The sequence below is a fragment of the Maniola jurtina genome, chromosome 10, assembly GCF_905333055.1.
Source record: "Maniola jurtina chromosome 10, ilManJurt1.1, whole genome shotgun sequence".
NCBI lineage: Eukaryota > Metazoa > Arthropoda > Insecta > Lepidoptera > Nymphalidae > Maniola > Maniola jurtina.
In genome coordinates, this window is record NC_060038.1 from 12,455,203 (window position 1) to 12,470,112 (window position 14,910).

At 35.4% G+C, this 14,910-nt stretch overlaps 1 long non-coding RNA gene across 1 annotated transcript; it reads right to left on the bottom strand.

Annotated features, from left to right (window-relative positions):
* Positions 1-8,004: 8,004 nt before the first annotated feature.
* On the bottom strand, positions 8,005-9,528 carry LOC123868969. The gene is made up of 2 exons (XR_006796770.1): positions 9,405-9,528; positions 8,005-8,036 (listed from the first exon to the last, which is right to left on the bottom strand). It is a non-coding gene; the product is annotated as an uncharacterized LOC123868969 (long non-coding RNA).
* Positions 9,529-14,910: the final 5,382 nt, after the last annotated feature.

Genomic DNA, 14,910 nt, shown 5'->3' on the forward strand with positions numbered 1-14,910 from the left:
GGCATATATAATTTAATAATTTTTTTCACCTCACCTCAAATAGGGCGTTTGCTGCCCAAAACCAGTGAGCAAAAGTCGTTTTTGCTCACTCCAGTGAGAAAAAGTGTTTTGAAGAATTTAGAACGCTTTGGATTGGCTTTTCTTCAATTCATCGTCTCAAGAAACGTTCGGAAATGTTGTATATAATATTGCATACCCCATACATTTTATTTCGACAATTTCTTTTAACTCTCTATTTTATTATTTAAAATATTTACTTTTTGTTAAAATGTGTTTTAGACTTTATAATTCTGTAATACAACATGAAACATAAAAGAAATTCAAAATTAATTAATTAATATATTTTATTTTATGATTGACACAATTCCGAACGCAGATTAAAAAGGAATAAAACATGGCGGGAAAACAAAAGAAAAATTATCTATGACGTCTTAAATCTTAATAACTACATACCTATCTAATTTCTTTGTCGATAATTGTTACAAAAGTTTAAAAAAATAACAATTTGAGTGATTTTAGTGATAATTTAACACCATCAGTTATTAAAGGAATCAGTGTCTAACGCTGAATTAAACTTTCTTCCGGAAGAGTCGCGTGAAAAATACTTGAAAGCCTTTGAATTATTTAACGATTGAAAACTTGACAAAGATCTACTCAAAAACTGGTTCTATCATATGAACACGTAATATACATTACAAGAATGTAAAAATTTCTTAGTGTTTCAATAAATAATTATTTTTCTTACTTCTAGTATTTTTTCGCTATTGAGGTGAAAAGTTGTATGTATCACACGATAGAAAATTTTTTGTTTCTTGTGATTCTTCTCTTTGATTTCTTTGATCACTCTACAGATTTTCAAACACATCCATTCAAAAAATTACGTCGATCCTCTTGCTCCTTTAGCGTTATTGAAGAAAAAACTATTTTCGTTTTTCACTTTAATATAAACAAGTTTAGTAGGTTCTATTGAAAAAATATGATACACTTTTCACAAAGTTTAATTTTCAGAGCCCTTAAAATATGAATTCCTACGTACGAGACACGGAAATCCCAGAATCAAGTTGGGGGACTATTCCTATTGTGTCCACGTTACCCGGCCAAGTATCATCGGCGAGAAAATTAGATGGCGCTGTGTGTCCAACAACTCGAAGCGCTGTAAAGCAGTCCTTCATACGATTGCTAACATCATAGTTCGCGCTAATACGCGCCATAACCATGATCCTGTTCCTGACTGGGCTGATCAGTAAAAAAGTCGTAAGAGACACTCGACAGAGGTAAAGCTTCCAGCCAATGAGGTGTAGTTCAGAAAAGTGTACGGAAATCGCATACGTACTAAACCTTTAAAACGTAAATCCAAAATATAAAATAATAGTTTATACCACCTTTTTGGAAATCACGTCCATATTGTTATAAAATATACGTAATAAATCTTGTTATATAACAATGAAACGTGTTACATAGTTTGAGCGGACCTTAACAACCGAATGACGAACTTTTATGTGGACGTGGCTTTGCTTTGTTTCTGTCACAATTCAAAGCGTACTAGGGGCCCTAGTACGCTTTGAAATGTGTCATATATATGTCATATGTCAGCTCTAGTCTAGGGCTGACGTACTTACTCGTATAAAGCGAATTTGACTTTGCTCAGACTTAACAGGACTCTCTCCATCACTTACTCCATACAATCGTAGTTCCCATTTCATTTGAATATTAAGCAACCAAAGTCCATGAAATTTTGCAGACATAGTCTAGAAACTAATATCTGTGTCTGTGGTGTTTTAGATTTTTCTAATAATATGTAGTTTTAAAATTACAGGGGCTCAAAGATTTGTATTTTTCTTTAAAAAAAGGCCCAACTTTGTGCTCGTTTTTCTAGACAATGGAGCAATTTAATGAAATTTGGAAAAACCACAGACCTAGAAAATTTAATGAATATTATGTAGTAAAAAAATTATCGTTATATATTTTATATTGTTATAATTGTGTGGGAACTACGAAAACCAGAAATTACACCCAGAAATCTTGAAAATTTCGTGCTGTCTCGATTTGTGCAAGCGGGGTGGTGAAGTGCGGGGGACGACACGTGAAACTGACAGAAACGGACAGTCTAAACACACGGGCCACATTTAGACTGCACACAACTCCAAACTTGTCGATAGGTCTAACTAAATACACTGGTACATTTCAACTTGCGTTAGACGTATGCGTTACCTACTCAGACGTTCCCTGTAGATAAAAATATGTCTCATGTTTGCTGGCAATAGCGCATGCATCAAACCCTGCAAGTTGCAACTCTCTTGCAACTTATTCCTCACGCAATACGCACAGCTTTAATATTATAATTTTTGACAATGTATACTATATGTAATGCCATATCACAGGTCACTCTCTGATTTATTGCTAACAATTTACTTCCAAATGCAAAGAAATCTAAGTGTGTTGAATTCACACTGCCCAATACCAGGACCTTAAATGACATAAATTCATTGATAAATAATCATATGTTGAAAATAAAGGAGAACCCCGTGTTTCTCGGTATAATGTTAGATGCAAAGCTTCTATGGAACACCCACATATCAACACTTGATGGTAAACTCAGCTCTGCTGCTTACACTGTTAGAAAAATTCGACAGGTACTGACGTGGAAACTGCAAAAATTGTATATTTTGCCTATTTTCACTGTATTATGTCTTACGGACTCTTGCTATGAGATAAAGCGGTAGATATTGAAAAAAAAATGTATTACAAAAAAGGACAGGACGTGCAATTTATAATTTAAAACCGCGCGCTGCCATACAATAAAAATATAAGGAAATAAGTACCTTATCTATTATCTTATAGTAGCTTTTAAATATATTTACAACTAGCTAATGCCCACAGCTTCGCTCGCGTGGATTTAGGTTTTTAAAAATCCCGATCCTTTCATTTCCCAGAACAAAAGTTGCCTCTCCGTAATAGCCCGTCCCCGGGATGCAACTTGTTTCTGTATCACGTAAGAATATTTAAACGGATGATCCTTTTCAAATCCCGAGGGATCACCAGGATTTAGGAATGCAATTTCTTACAGCATCCTATACCTTCAATATCAATTAATAATCGACACTTTTTAAATCCCATTAGCTTTAGTAGTCAGGTCCCCTGCAACATCAGGATTGAGGAGTTGGAATCCAAATTTTTTATTGAACAATGTCGCAAACTTTCTTTATCGATTAAAAAAACTACCCAAAATTACGCAGTTAGGTTACCTGCCAAATTTCATGGTTTTGAGTCAACGGGTACCCTAGAGGTTTTCTTGACACACACGACAGACAGACAGATAGACAACAAAGTGATCCTATAAGAGTTCCGTTTTTCATTTTGAGGTACGAAACCCTAGAAAACGTAGGAACGGCATTCCGAACCAGTGGTAAATTTGTCTGACCATCCAAAAACACTTTGAAGTTTACCTAAAAGTTTACAGGAATAAAAATTTATCATTGTATTCCATTCCATTTCATTCTATTCCATTCTGTTCAAAGATAAATAGATAATAAAAATATTTGTCACCGAAACAATAATTTACGATACATCAACCAATATCAATTTTACTGATGACAATCTGACTATTACCAAAGTGAACGACTACTATAATATCTATTATATACGACTAACATAATATGTATTATAAATTGTGTGCCGTTTGCATTCTCACTAGGTTCTCATTAAGTTTGTTTTATTTGGTTAAACTTTCTGGCATTTATATTGTTATGACGTTTAATTGGCAAACAGTCTGTTTATTGGCTCAAACTCAAAAATTCAGCCAATCACAACAAAGAAAATATTGTAATAATGATTGATGCAGCTTTCTGTAATTGAAAACAAAATATTTGACATTAACTTGAATGTGACAGTGTTTTCCGAATAGGGTTGCCAGAGGCCCCGTATTTTACTGGTTACCCCGTATTTCGGGATACAGAAACCTGGCTGGCGAAATCAAACACTGACGTTATGTCCAGTAGAAAGAATATTTTCCTTTTGCGGCAATGCGTAGCCGAAACCCACTCGATATTGATCATGGTCGTAGCCAAGGCAGCGGGGCTTGGTTTGAGGATGTAAGCCTTTTTTTATACAAGTTAGCCCGTGACTTTAATCTTTTCTAGTGGTAAGTGATGATGCAGTCTAATTTCTTGGCCGTTAGGGCCATAGTAACCATATAACTAGCCATGACCGAAGCCTCCCATCAGACCAGAAATTTAGAAATGGCGACTGCGCCTGGGAATCCGTCAAAAACCTAAGCCTAAAATAATACTTACACTATTTCTTGCATTTGCTTACCAATTTTTTTTGGAAATATATCAAACATTTCGCGCTCACTTCACTCGCGCTTTGAATTTGTATTACTTGGTGTAAACTCCGCAATTTCGTTTGCATGAATTTAGATTTTAAAAAATTCCGTGGGGGATTTTCCGGGCTAAAAAGCCGCCTAAAAAAAAATGTCTGGGATGCAAGTTACCTCTGAATAGTAAGTACCAAAATTTTGGTAAAGAAGATGGGCCGTGAAAGGGTAGATAGGCAAATAGATATACTGTCGTATTCGTAATATTAGTATGGATAGGAAGCTTTAAAAATATAATCTTGCTATGGCTAAACTCGTTTCCCTTTCACTTTAATTTTTTCTGTATTGAACCAAAAACACTTACGCTCACTGCGCTCGCGCTTTTTTATTGTTGTATTTTATCTCACTGACAAATTGAAAGGTGAAATTTCACTAACCAGGTAATTAGCCCATAAAGTTGAGCGAATGTTTTTTTCCTCATGACAGGATTCAGTTCCGGCCCTGATAAAACCTCTCCCGCAATCGATTCCTGGCTACGGCCATAGTATTGATACTGTGAAGGTGGAATTACAAATTAAATGTAATTTTAAGTTAAAATGAAAAGATTGTATGCATGAAATGTATAACATTTTGCTTTACAAAACTTAAGAGTTTTTAAAAGCTATTTAAATAAATAAATCTTTTATTTTTTTAAATAAACACAGTTCACTAATCAAGACACGGCAACATACGGAGAAAAAATACAAAACTTACAAATAAACTAAAATATCTAAATAGGCTTTCCATGCATTTCAGAGAGAACCACCGCCTATTTCTTTAAATACTTCAAATTTTCAAATTTCTTCAAATCTAAACCCCGTATTTTTGATGGTGGTAGCCTGTAAATCAAAAAGAGGCAGGTGGCAACCCTACTACTTCCTAGACAGAATTTAAAAATTGTTTTCATTATTCGGTATGCCTACTGCCATAGTGTGACAGAAAGTGTGACGGTAGTTGTGACCTCTGATTGGCCGACTCTCTTTCACTATTTGCTAAAATTGATGATTGCAACAACAATTTTTTCTTTTTTGTAATCGAAAACAGAACACGGACGTCAAACAGGTTGACTAATTGCAATCATTTCTGACCGGCTAACATTGTTCCGCTAGTGGCTAAAACTCACTGTCGCAGCAAGAACATGGTAAATTCAGCCAATCACAGCAATTTCAATTGGTTATCACAAATGTACCGATCTAGGAACCGAGAATGCACGAACCAGGGCAGATAGAGATAAGAACAATAATATCATACGTAGGAAATCGACGGGGGATCGTTGACAACGATAGCCTTAAGTTTCAGTTAAAACGAGACAGATTTATGGCAATGATATAACGTTGTCTTGTTTCAACAGTGTCTTAAATCTGAATGAAGCCATTAATGCCAGGTGCCGTACCAATCCGGGTTCAGCTTATATGAAACCCCACAAAAATTGGCAAGCCGAGAATATCTTCCCCCCAAACCGGAAAAAATTAACTCAAGGAACTTTATAAGGGCGTTATCAACTCAATTAACTAAATGGCATTTCATATTACAGATGTGGAATTCTATTATGGCAACCGCGGCAATAGATACATGAAATTAAACGACCATATTTACACCGTTCAGTTTACGAAGCCCATAAGCGACACGGCTATCAAAACCCGCTGGTACTGTAGGGGGCGCACGCGGGGATGCAAGGCGGCGGCGTACACCATCAATGACGTCATCTGCTCCTATAACGACGAACACAATCATTAGTTTTTACGAAGCACAGCGCGGCATGGCTGTCAAACCCCTTTAACCAGAGACTGAGTTTTATAGAGCATACTTTGACTTTGCTCAGACTTAAGTCAAAGTTAAAACAAGACAGGCTTATGCATAGATATAAGTATACTCTATAGATATCAGCCTGTGCCTTAAAATTAAAATTAGACAGATTAGTGTAGAAACATAAATCTGTTTAACTCTGTCGTGACTCTGAGCAAAGTCAAAGTTCGCTCTATAAATCTCAAGCTAATCATCATGGTTTAGAATTTAGATGGATCAAGCACAGATTTAGTGCGTGTGGTAAGTATGAGCTTGCTTGGGCCAACACACCGCGCCCTATGGTGAACGCACACTTATCCGAGCCCTAAGGTGAACGCACACTTATCCGAGCCGAACGCGTCGAACGAGTCGAACGAAACGAATTTTAGAATTCTGTGTATGAAATGTCATGAAACCTCGCACACTTCCGATTCGCACAATTCGACGCGGGGAAGTGTGCCAGGTTTCATGAGATTTATCGGATAAGTGTGCTTTCACCTTTAGGGTGTACTTTTAGGCTGAGATCTATAGAGCGTACTTTGACTTTGCTCAGGCTTAAGTCTTAATTAAAACGGGGCAGATTTATATCAGGAAAGTTCGTTTTATAGATCTCACCATTAATTGACGTGAAGGTGAGCGAAGCGGCAACACGGCGTGTAGAATTAAACAAAAAGGCATTATTGTTATAGCGACTTTGACTTTGCTCAGACTTTAGTCTTAATTAAAACGGGGCAGATTTATATCAGCAAAGTTCGTTTTATAGATCTCAGCATTAATTGACGTGAAGGTGACAAAGCATGTAGAATTAAACAGAAAGGCATTATTATTTTAGAGAAACTTTACACTGATGACCGAAGATAGTTGTACGATTTACTTTCAGTATTTTTTTTACGTACTTATATTGATAATTGTCCTAGTAAATCATAAGTAACATTCCTTTATAATTTTCTTATTGATCATAGAACTGATTTTTCAGTAGTAGTAGTTCTATTTTTATTTGGGACGGTAAAAATTACGTATTAGGTATTAAAACCATAACTTAAATCTATCAAACAAAATTGGCAAACATATATAATCAACTACACTATCCACAGCTTAGCAATAGAACTAGGGGGAAAAAATATGAATAAATTACTTAAGTTAATTCAAAACTGAGAAAACAGATTAACAGATTTCCTATACACATTAAAGATTCAAAAGAAGTCAAAAAATCTAACGTTAAAATATTTTTGGCGATTGATAAATGAGTGCTGAGAATAATAAAATTATTAAACTAAGTATTATGTAAGTATACATTTAAGTATGATTAGACTAAGGTGATAAAAATGAATCTTATAATATAACATGACTTGTCTGCTAGGTACCTAACTTATGATTTTTTTAACGACCTTTAAGTGTTTTTTTTATACTTAATTAAACATTTTGCAAAATCGCTTACTTTTATTCCTGGCAAACTAGGTAGTAGGGGAACGAAGGTAATTTAACTTTGCTCAGATATAAGATATAGACAAAACGAGACATTTATGTCTATCTCACTTAAATCTGAGCAAAGACAAAGTATGCGCTCGTTACTCGTAGGCAAATATTATTTGGAGCATAGACTAATATAGGTTTTTAAACTTTACAGTTCCCGAATTCTTCACCGGCTTCCGTGGCAATCGCTATATGAAACTAAATGGGCACTACTTTAATGTCCATTCCGTAACAAAAATGAGTGAGAGAGCTATCAAAACCCGCTGGTATTGCAGAGGCAGAACCAAAGGATGCAGGGCAGCCGTGTATACTGTGAATGACCTTATTTATTCAATAACTAAGAAACATAATAATCATTAGAATCTATATAGATATTAGTAATTTTTAATATTAAAATTAGCGAGCAAACGAGCAGGCGGATCACCTGATGTTAAGTGATTACCGCCGCCTATGAGCATTTGCAGCTCCAGAGGTACCGCCGATGCATTGCCGACCTGTTAGGAATTTGTTGGTAACCCCATGTAGTAATCAACTGTTTAGGCATTTGTTATCATGTAATCATATTAATTTTTACCAATCAAAAGTTATGGTGGAATAAAGAAACTTACATAGATATATTATTTATTTTGAAAATATTACTCTCTTTTTTGGGTAACAAAAAGTTAACAATCTATTGTGTAAACAGTGCTTTTTTAATTTATCTTTCTTCCTCAAAATGTATATTTTTTTGCGTTATATATAATTAGTCCTAGCATTGTTAATTGTAGTTTATGTTCTTTTCGAGTACAATGTTTTATGAGATTTCAATGTTATCTCACAGATTACGAATTCTTCATCGGTGCCTGTGGCGTCAGCAAGTTGCGAGTGAAAGGATACACTTTCACTGTTCAATACGTGACAAGGGTTAGTGATCGAGTTATCAGACGGTGCTGGAGGTGCTCGCGCCGGAAAAAGGGATGCAAAGCGATCGTTTATACTGTGAATGAGGCCCTTTGTACTGAGACGAATGGACATAATCATTAAAATCTTATTGGAGTTACTTTGTGGTGCGGTCGCATAATACAGAATATTTGATAGTCAATCCAGGTACGGTAGGATGACGTTGCAGATATTTAAATAAATAGCGACTCTTGCTACAACGGAATAAAGAGCAATTCAGCTCGCACAGCGATGCGGCTTAAAATTTAATAAATGCCTTATATTACTCTTATCTCTTTCTCTCTTTTACATAAAAGTTTGAATAAATCGATGCCTACTAAAATATAGACAGAGCGGTTTAATAGTCATATTAGTAGTAGGTTTAGTTATTTTCTTTGGTATACACGGAACCACGGAACCAAAAGTGTATGATACTCTACAGAATGAATTCTTCATCGGCGGCTGTGGCGTCAGCAAGTTGCGAGTGAAAGGATACACTTTCACTGTTCAATACGCGACAAGGGTTAGTGAACGAGTTATCAGACGGTGCTGGAGGTGCTCGCGCCGGAAAAAGGGATGCAAAGCGATCGTTTATACTGTGAATGAGGCCCTTTGTACTGAGATAAATGAACATAATCATCAAAATCTCATTAGATGTTACAATGTTACAACAATTACATGTTTACTTACTTACTCAAGTCAAGTTGCTTAGTTTTATCATTTTACTCATAAAAGGTTACTCATTTCAAGTGAAATTTATACAGCCAGTTAGTACCTATCACTTAGGAGGATGTAAGCATTGTAACGATACCAGATACTTACATCCAAATCTGTTTTTTTAAATAAAAAGAGTGAGCAAACGTGCAGGGGTCACCTGATGTTAAGTGATTACCGCCGCCAATGAACATTTGCAGCACCAGAGGAACTGCCAATGCGTTGCCGGCCTTTCTGGAATTTGTTGATCCGCCCCTTAAATAATCACATGTAGGTATCTACTGTTTAGGCTTTTGTTATCATATTAATTGTTACCAATCAAAAGTTATGGTGGTTAAAGAAACTTACATAGATATATTTACCTTGAAAATATAACACTCCTCTTTTTGGGCAGTCGTGTGACAAACTAACCAACTTTTTAAACAAGTCTTACCTAAATATTTTGATAGTGCAATTTTTAGGGTTCCGTATCTCCAGAACCCTTATAGGATCACTTCGTTAACTTTTTGCCTGTCAAGATCCGTTAAGGGAATCAGAACATATAGGTAACTTCCTGTTGGCATAGAATCATGAAATTTGGCAGGTAGCAACGTATTTTAACACAAGTAAAGTGAAGAGAATGAAAAATCAAAAACGGTGAATTTGTGTACAAAAGAACAAAAAAAGTTATTTTTTTACGATTGAGTGCAAGTCCGCCTCGGATTTGACCGGTTTTTTTATTACAGATGCCATTTTCAGCGTATCTCAACGGGGTAATCGACAGATAACCCTTGATGGATTCACCTTCTCGACGAGAATAACCAGTCGAACTCGACAAGACAACATGAAACGCTGGTTCTGCTCAACGCATCACTCGAAGGGCTGCTCGGCTTCACTGACCACTGTTGACGACGTGGTTGTCTCCGCGAGAAATAAACACAATCACGCGTGGATTAAAAAGAGACGTATGTTTTAAAAAAATCAACAATGCTGTGAAACTGACTTCTACGATAAAAATAAAGTTAGTGTTGGGTTTGTAATAAATGTGGGCATTAAATAATTTATAATTCCAAAACAAACGATTTTATTTTCCCTAATGCACTATATTGGTAAAAAGATTTCCGTTGTAAGACAGCTAATGACGAAGTAAAAATTTCTAAAGGCGCGTTGGGCGATTTTGGGGAAGAAATTTCAAGGTCGCGTCACCAACATACTAATAAAAAGTGAATAGGCATCTTCTAGACAAGCGCGCTCCATCTTAGGCTGCATCATCACTTGCCAGCAGGTGTGATTGCAGCCAAGCTCTGGAATTAAAAAAATCTATGAATTAAAAAAAATTTGGTGACGTGACGCGAAGATTAATTTGCAAACTGTGAAATTTTTATTTTTGATTGTAAAACTATCAAACTATAATAGATTAATTAAAATATATAAAGTAATAGAATTGCTTATACGAGTAAAAGTTATAAAATGTTATATATTTGTCTACCTCTTTCAACAAATAAAGATATTTCGATTTAATAAACTTAATGATTTTTAGGTACTTCTTCAGGAATAGCTCAATTCACGACATCAAAGCGCGGCAACTGTCAAATAATGCTGAACGGATACACTTACTCAACACGAAAGTATATCAATGTAAACGATAGCAGTTGTGGTAAGAGGAAATGGTTTTGCTCCTCACATCACTCAAAGGGCTGCAGAGCTGCTTTGTTCACATTGAACGATGTTGTCGTTAAAGCCAACACGGCACATTTCCACGAACCAGCGAATATACCTAAATACAGTCAAACCGACCATCAGATTTAAAGCCGATTCACACCTAGCACGTACACGTGAACCCGTAGACATAACTGCACGCATTACGTCTACGCGAACGTTCACGCCACGCAAGCGGTATGCAATGTCTCATACAGTTTCATACATTACAACGCAATGGTACGTGTTACGTCTACGCTTACGCGACGCATACGCGGCCTGTGTGACCGGCGTATTAGCCAATTTAAAAATAATGTCATGAATGTTAACAATACGGTCATTTATGTTATTTGTGTCATTGTCACTTGCACCAAACTTTTATTTGCTTACTGGGTGATGCCCGTGACTTTGTCCGCGTGAATTGAGGTTTTTAAAATCCTGTGGCTTTCATTACCTTATTCAATTCAATAATCTTTGATTATCCGGGATAAAAAGTAGTCTTAATCACTTTCCAGGTGTTAAACTATACCCATGCAAAAAATTCACATCGATCCATTGCTCCGTTACGACATGATTGAAGGACAAACTAACAACTAGCAAACGCTTTCACATTTATAATATGGGTAGTGATATGAATGGTGATTTGCTTACGTCCAATTCATATCGTCAACCGCTCTGAAATCCATAGATTGACTCCTTATGTACCTACTCCGACCAACAATAACGTTTCTACGTAACTTGTCGATAGATTACAGATAGATTGATTATAGGAATAGGAGTTACAGTCAGTGAAAAGATGCATTATTACACAGAGGAAGTACTAGTGGTTAAAAGTAATTTAAACTAAATAAAAGCAAGCTTATTTTTCCTATGAATTTCATTTACCTAGTTGAAATGTTACGTTATTCTACTAATACGCAACGACCTAATGTTTGAAGGTTATGTAAGAAATATGGAGTAGTTTTACTGACTTCTAAGATGGTTAAACTATGATAATTATATATTTTATTGAAATCTTATGAAGACAGTGCAAACAAAGAAATATTTCTATTTATGTGGATGGTTGAAATTAAATTGAATAAATTGTATTGAAAAAAGAGAACTGTTACAATTTTTATGTCTCTTCTTTATACTTTTCTATATACTCTTCTAAATAAAAGTTATTTATAAATCACACTCCATTCTAACCATTTCCTCCTTTCCTCACTCTCATTATTTATAATAAAGTGAACAAGTTTGTGTATATCTTTAGACACAGACTTGTTCACTATAATATAGTCTAGACTACGCAAGACATGATATTATTAGACTAGTCCGCTGAGATTGGCTGTCCAGCCGGGTGATTCAGAACATTCGATTCGGTAAGTTATCGTTCGATAAGATGTATTTTTTTTAAATTACATCTTATCGAACGATAACTTACCGAATTGAGTGTTCTGAATCGCTCGGCAGGTCAAAACTAGATTAAAGTAGTTTTGATAACTATATCGTGTTGCAAATAGATGGTATTAACAGTCGCTTAGTACCTACTGGCTAAAAAATACGTATTTTAAATTTCGGCACTGGCAGTAAGTGACCCGTGGCCTGGTGGTTAAAGACGCTCCGGGCACCATGCCCGAGAGATGCAGGTTCGATAATTTTTGATATGTATTTAATAATTATATAGAAATTGTAGGTAAAAGGATAAAAATAATACTAGGGTTGGAGAAATATAATTACTAGTATTATTCCATTCTATAAATGTCTTTACTTTACAGAAGCAGAATTCATCACAACAGCGCGTGGGACACGTCAAGTGAAATTGGGAGGTTACCGTTTCTCTCCATGGAAGCAGTACGCAGGGAAGCCCATAGTGCGCTGGTATTGCACGTCTCACCACACCAAAGGATGTAAAGCATTAATATATACCACAGAAACCGCTATAGTACGTGTTGCTGGAACACATAACCACGAACCGTCAAAAGGAAAAAGGTGTCAACCGATATTTTTAAAGTGATAATGGGTGGACGATGTATCACACTCGTTATTGACATGTGTTCGTAATTTTACATTTTGCGAGAAATAAATACATTTTGTTTCAACTCTATTTTTAGCAAGACTTTGAGCATTACGACAATGAAAGTGTATGAATTTGTTGGTGATTCTCTCAAATTGTTAGTTTTAGATTTTTACCCGACTACGGCAAAGCCGAAAGGAAGGGTTATGATTTTAGCAGTCTATGTATGTACGTATGTATGTTTGTATCCAGATTCTGTGTGTTCCACCGTAGCACCTAAACTACTGGGCCGATTTTGATGAATGAGGTGTCAATCGATTCGTTGTAAAGGCCCGGGTGACATAGGCTATATTTTATACAAAAAAAAATTGGCCAGACGGATGTTACATCAAAAAAAGTGAGGGTCTTAAAAAAAATTTAATTGCTATTGTGTCGAGTGAGATTTCCAACGAAAGAGGGGAAAATTCTGAGTTCATAAATATAAATATAGTTATTATTAAAATAAAATATACCAAGCGACAGAAACCACTTTTTATCTAGCTTAGCTTAGCTTAATAGACTGACTGACTAATCTATTAACGCACAGCTCGAACTACTGGACTGATCTGGCTGAAATTAATCATACAGATAGCTTTTAGTACGCAGACGTCTGCTACGAAAGGATTTCTGAAAATTCAACACTCAAAGGTGAGAAATAGGTTTAAAATTTGTGTAGTCTAAATATAATTTCACTGAACTAACTTTGTTCCACAGTTAAGTTCGTGGTATCTCAAAAAGGTAACAAAATGGTTATGTTGAATGGATACACCTACTCGTCCACGCCTTCGAAGAGTGGTAAAGTAAGGTGGCGATGTTCCAGCCACTACACCTATAAATGTAATGCTGCCATTTTCACTGTCGACGGGGAACTGGTCGCGAGCAAGAACGATCATAACCACCCGTCTATGTACTACGAAAAATAAAATAAGCCTTTGTGAACGCCTACAACAAAGTTTTTGAATAATTTTAATCGTTACTAGATTTGAGAACTGAATAGAAATACATATAATGCGTAGAAAATGAGTTCTCACGCGTCATTTTTTTACTAACCTCCGACCCAAAAAGAGGGGTGTTATAAGTTTGACTGTGTATCTGGGCATCGTAGCTCCTAAACTAATGAACCGATTTTAATTCAGTTTTTTTTTATTTGAAAGGTGGCTTAATCGAGAGTGTTCTTAGCTATAATCCAAAAAAATCGGTTCAGCCATTTGAAAGTTATCAAGCTCTTTTCTAGTTACTGTAATCTTCACTTGTCGAGGGTGTTATAAATTTTTAATTTACACTTGTATTACAAAAACTTTACTATACAAATCATGCTCGCGTGGATGGTGCCAAGAATACTGGCTGCATTTCAACATGAAATTTTAATTTGTAATAAAAAACTAAAAAGAATAGTAATTTATAGTTGGTTTTTCTTCATCAAAAAGAACAGATTTTGTATTTCTAAAATAAAGTACCTATTTGTTTAACTGTTTTCATATTATGTTAGTATTTAATTTTGCTTTAATTGTAGTTAATTATGTAAGTACACTTTAGCAGGTAAGTAATGAAAATTGTAAGATGTTTTGAAAGAGCAGCCGTCGAATTTATTGCTGGTTTTCTTCGGTAGGGAGTTTATTCCGAACCAGTTGCAGTGATGAATTCACTTGACCATTAAAAAGCACTTTGCAAAAGATTATTATTTGCATAAAAATCTTTTCTTTTCTGTTTGTCAACGTAGCAAAAACGCAACTAATTATTTATTTTTATTTCAGTTCTAGGTTATCAATATTTTTTAACACTTGAAAAAGAAGGAAATCCTTCCAAAATCGATTCTGCTACTGAAACAGAAGAAGAAGACGCTGAACAAAATAATCAACGCAAAAAACGAAAGAAAACGAAAAATATACGGAAAATAATTACGTACAGACGAAATAAAGGATTGGCCTACAAAACAAAAAGTGGAAAAATAATT